At 47.6% G+C, this 5,281-nt stretch overlaps 2 pseudogenes; both read left to right on the forward strand.

Annotated features, from left to right (window-relative positions):
• Positions 1 to 597: 597 nt before the first annotated feature.
• Positions 598 to 836, forward strand: LOC139277801 (U2 spliceosomal RNA; annotated as a pseudogene).
• An 890-nt stretch (positions 837 to 1,726) lies between these two features.
• LOC139277890 (U2 spliceosomal RNA) lies at positions 1,727 to 1,906 on the forward strand (annotated as a pseudogene).
• The last annotated feature ends 3,375 nt before the right edge of the window (positions 1,907 to 5,281 follow it).

Here is a 5,281-nt window from a genome sequence, read left to right on the forward strand (position 1 = left end):
CTGACATTATCATGCATTCAATCCATTTGGAGTACGCATCTACAACTATTAAGAAAATTTTTCCCAAGAATGGGCCTGCATAGTCAACATGAACCCTAGACCACGGTTTGGAGGGCCAAGACCATAAACTTAGTGGCGCCTCCCTGGGTGCATTGCTTAACTGGGAACATGTATTACATTTGTGCACACAAGACTCTTAAGTCTGCCTCGATACCGGGCCACCACACGTGGGATCTGGCTATTGCTTTCATCATTACAATGCCTGGGTGGGTACTGTGGAGATCACTAATGAAAGTGTCCCTGTCCTTTTTTGACCCAATTACCCGATTGCCCCATAGGAGGCAGTCTGCCTGTATAGACATTTCAGCTTTGCGCCGCTGGTACGGCTTTATTTCTTCCTGCATCTCTAATGGGACACTAGACCAACTCCTGTGGAGCACACAGTTTTTCACTAAGGACAGTAAGGGGTCCTGGCTCATCCAGGTTCTAATCTGTCGGGCAGTAACAGACAATTGCTCACTCTTGAATGCTTCCATTAACAAAACTAAATCTGCAGGCTTTGCCATCTCCATTCAAAAAAAAAACAGGAGGTGGGTGGGCCCTTTTCGGCCTTTTGGCTAAGATCATGCGTAACTGACCTGACAGGGGAGTAACCACCATAACCCCAAGGTGGTTCTCCCTGGATCAGGAAGGTATATGCTTGCTTTTTTGGAACTAGGAGGTGGGTGGGGTGGCTTGACCCATCCACCTCCACGGAGGTGTGTGGGGGACCTGACCCATCCACCTCCATGGCACGAACCTGGTATTGCAGTACTTCCAGGAATGGTGCAGTGGCTCTAGGCCTTTTGGCTAAGAGCATTGGCGCAGAGTGATCCTTGAATGGGCCCAAGGTGACCTCTGGCGTTTGTGATTTGACAAAGAATTGGAACGATTGGCTACGAATTTCAAAAAAAAAACAGGAGGCGCTTCTCGGCCTTTTGGCTAAGATCATGCATAACAAAGAATTGGAAAGATTGGCAACGAAAAATTAAAAAAAAAAAAAAACATGAGCGGCCTTCCTTTTGGCTAAGATCATGCGTAACTGACCTGACAGGGGAGTAACCATGACCCCAAAGTGGTTCTCCCTGGATCAGGAAGGTGGTTCTCCTATGCTTTTTGGAAATAGGAGGTGGGTGGGGTGGCTTGACCCATCCACCTCCACGGAGGTGTGTGGGGTTGCTGACCCATCCACCTCCATGGCACGAACCTGGTATTGCAGTACTTCCAGGAATGGTGCTTGGGCTCTATGCCTTTTGGCTAAGAGCATTAGCGCAGGGTGATCCTTGATGTGTGCAAGGTGACCTCTGGCGTTTGTGATCTGACAAAGAATTGGAAAGATTGGCTACGAAAATTTTTTTTTACATTTTTTAAAAAACATGAGTGGCCTTTTGGCTAAGATCATGCGTAACTGACCTGACAGGGGAGTAACCATGACCAGAAAGTGGTTCTCCCTGGATCAGGAAGGTGGTTCTCCTATGCTTTTTGGAAATAGGAGGTGGGTGGGGGGCACACATCCACCTCCATGGCACGAACCTGGTATTGCAGTACTTCCAGGAACGGTGCTTTGGCTCTCGGCCTTTTGGCTAAGAGCAAAAACATTGGCTCAAAGTGATCCTTTGGCATTTGTGATCTGACAAGTTGATCTGACAAAGAATTGGAAAGATTGGTAACGAATAAAACATTAAAAAAAACATGAGCGGCCTTTTGGCTCAGATCAAGTGTAGTATCTGTTCTTATCAGTTTAATATCCCCTATGGGGACATGATATTGAATTGATTTTTGGACAGGGAGCTGGGTCAGGGGTGTGCCCCGTCCACTCCATGCACCGACCTGGTATTGCAATATTTCCAGGAACGGTGCAACTTCGCCTCTTGGCCTTTTGGCCTAAGATCAAACACATTGGCGCAAAGTGATCTTTGGCGTTAGAGTTGATCTGGAACGAAATTGGATTAAAAAAAAAACATGAGCGCCCATCTCTGGATGCGGGCTGATGCATTCGTATTTATCCCCTTATTTTCAGAAAAGAGGGATGTGTACATTTCGATTCGAAAACAACGTTACTTCGTTCACAGTACTTGCAGCAGCACTAGCGTGCTGGGAAATTTGTTTGGTATTGTCACTGGTGGCGATAAACGCCTGGGCTATCGCTATGGCTTTACTCAAGGTTGGGGTCTCTACATTCTACGCAAAGTATTACCTCATGGCAATGCCAAGTACAAAGAAGTCCCTGAGCATGTTCTCCAAGTGTCCTTAAAATTCGCAATGTCCTGCAAGGCGCCTTAGCTCGGCGACGTAGCTTGCCACTTCCTGGCCTTCAGACCTCTTGTACGTGTAGATCTGGTAACTCGCCATCAGAACGCTTTCCTTCAGGTTTAGATGCTCCCGGACCAGTGTGCACAACTCATCGTACAACTTGTCTGTGGGTTTTGCTGGAGCAAGCAGTGTTAGTGTGAATGTTTTCTCAGAAGAATCACTCAACACTCAGAGTCGGTTCCAACGCCAATGCGGCCTTTTATTTTCGCATGCGGGGAGGAAGCCTCAGGACTAGATTCAGGCACTTCTCTCCGACGAACAAAGAAACTCATCGATATTTATATGTTTTACAATAGTTCTTTACAGTTACTCAGCCCACTTCGGCTGGACACAATCCAATCATAACGATTATAGATTACATATTGGTTTCTTTAACCCAATAGAATTCCCCTGATACCTCAGGAGCTGTGTGTTCGGTTTTTGTCAGCTCGGGCTGATTAATGACCTTGTTATGTGAGGCAGGTTCTCCCCTTATCTCTGTTCCTCGGGGTTCGGCTGTGTGAAGTCACTGATTATACCAGTGTACTATAATGGTTCGTTATAATTATCTTGTATCCAAGGCATTCCTGGTAGTGGGCCTCACAGGGTCATTGCTCGGTCAGCCCCAGTTCATTACTTGACTAACTGAGTACCCATCATGCTTGGGCAGCCATTTTATATGTGGCCACTTTAAACTTATATGAGTTTAGATATATTCAGCAGGTGCCTAATGCCTAGTGTTTTGATATATTCAGCAGGTGCCTAATGCCTACAACAAGCAGGTTTTTCATGAGGCCATACATTGATGCCCCGTAAACGGTGAGGAGGATCACCCTTCGTTTGGCAGCGTTCCCTTCTCCTTTCAGCTCGTTGGCCACGAAGTATTGGTCAAGTTGCTCCACGGGGGTTTCCCAATCATCTCCCTTCGAAAATTTCTCCAGGATGCCCACAGTTCTCTGCATTGTTGCAGTGGGGTTCGTCGTCTTTATCTCATTGCCAGTTGTTATGTCTTGAATAAAGAGTCAGCCGAGATACTGCAAGCTCAAAGTAAGTGTGACCGTAGTCCGTTATTACAGATCTCAGAGTGCCACTCCAGCCTGTGAGGCCTCCTTATATACAGGTGCTCCCAAGGGATTGTGAGATCCCTTGGGACTCCAGGGGATAAGCCCTCTGGTGGTTAGACATAGTAATTACAGGTCTACATACATAACACAATCCATTTAGAGTAAGCGTTCACTGCTACTAGAAGCATCTTTCCTAGAAAAGGGCCAGCAAAATCTACGTGGACCCTGGACCAGGTTTGGAGGGCCATGACCACAGGCTCAGTGGGGCCTTCCTGGGTGCATTGCTCAACTGTGAGCAAGTGTTGCATTGGTGTACGCATGACTCCAATTTGAAATCAATGCTGGGCCACCAAACGTGCGACCTGTCGATAGCCTTCATCATGACTATGCCTGGGTGGGTACTGTGTAGGTCGCGTCTAAACGTTTCCCTGCCTTTGGGCAAAACCATGCAATTCTCCCATAGGAGACAATCCGATTGGATGGACAATTCACCTTTACGTCGGTGGAAGGGCTTAATTTCATCTTGCATTTACCCGGGAACCGCCGACCAGCTCCCATTTAGGATGCAGCTTTTTACTAGTGATAGCACAGGGTCTTGGCTGGTCCAGGTCCTGATCTGGCGAGCAGTGACGGGTGACCCCTCACTCTCAAAAGCATCCATTACCAGAAGCAAGTCTGCGGGTTGCGCCATTTCCACCTCAGCGGTGGGCAATGGCAGCCGACTGAGGGCATCAGCGCAGTTCTCAGTGCCTGGTCTGTGGCGGATTACATAGTCATAACATAGACAATGTTCATGCCCATCTTTGGATGCAGGACGAAGCATTGGTATTGATACCTTTGCTTTCTGAGAGCAGTGAGGTAAGCGGTTTGTGATCGGTTTCGAGTTCGAACCGGAGATCAAATAGATACTTATGCATTTTCTTAACCCCATATACACATGCTAATGCTTCTTTCTCAACCATACTGTAGGCTCTTTCAGCCTTGGATAAACTTCTGGACGCATATGCAACTGGTTGTAGTTTGCCTGACACATTTGTTTGCTGTAACACACAACCAACCCCGTACGACAATGCATCACAAGCTAGTACGTTTGCATGGATCATACAATACAAGTAACTTGTTAGAGAATAGTAGGTTTCTGGCCTTATTCAAGGCTGTCTCTTGAGAATTACCCCAAACCCAGTCATCACCCTTGCGTAGCAATAAATGCAAGGGTTCCAGCAAAGTGCTCAACCCCGGTAGAAAGTTACCAAAATAGTTGAGGAGTCCCAGGAACGAAAGCAGCTCCGTCACATTCTGAGGTTTGGGTGCATTCTTGATGGCCTCCGTCTTGGAGTCCGTGGGTCTGATGCCGTCTGTCACAATCTTTCTCCCCAGAAATTCGACCTCTGGCACCAGGAAAACACACTTGGAGCGTTTCAGCCTGAGTCCCATTCTGTCCAGTCGCTTTAGAAACCTCTTCCAGGCTGTGCAAGTGTTCGGTGGTGTTGCGACCAGTGATGAAGATGTCATCTTGGAACACCACGGTGCATGGAACCGATTTCAGCAGACTCTCCATGTTCCTCTGGAAGATGGCCACAGCCTGGTGAATCCGAAAGGGGCATCTGTGGTATATGAACAGTCCTTTGTGCGTGTTGATGCACGTCAATTTCTTTGATGGTTCAGCCAGCTCCTGTATCATGTAAGCAGAGGATAGATCTAGCTTGGTGAAGGACTTTCCCCCTGCTAGCGTTGCGAATAGGTCCTCCGCTTTAGGTAGTGGGCACTGGTCCCGTAATGAGACTCGGTTGATCGTTACCTTGTAGTACCCGCAGATTCTGACCGTCCCATCGCTCTTTAGCACCGGCACGATTGGACTGGCCCACTCGTTGAACTCGACTGCGATA

This window comes from Pristiophorus japonicus, chromosome 12, assembly GCF_044704955.1.
Source record: "Pristiophorus japonicus isolate sPriJap1 chromosome 12, sPriJap1.hap1, whole genome shotgun sequence".
Lineage (NCBI taxonomy): Eukaryota > Metazoa > Chordata > Chondrichthyes > Pristiophoridae > Pristiophorus > Pristiophorus japonicus.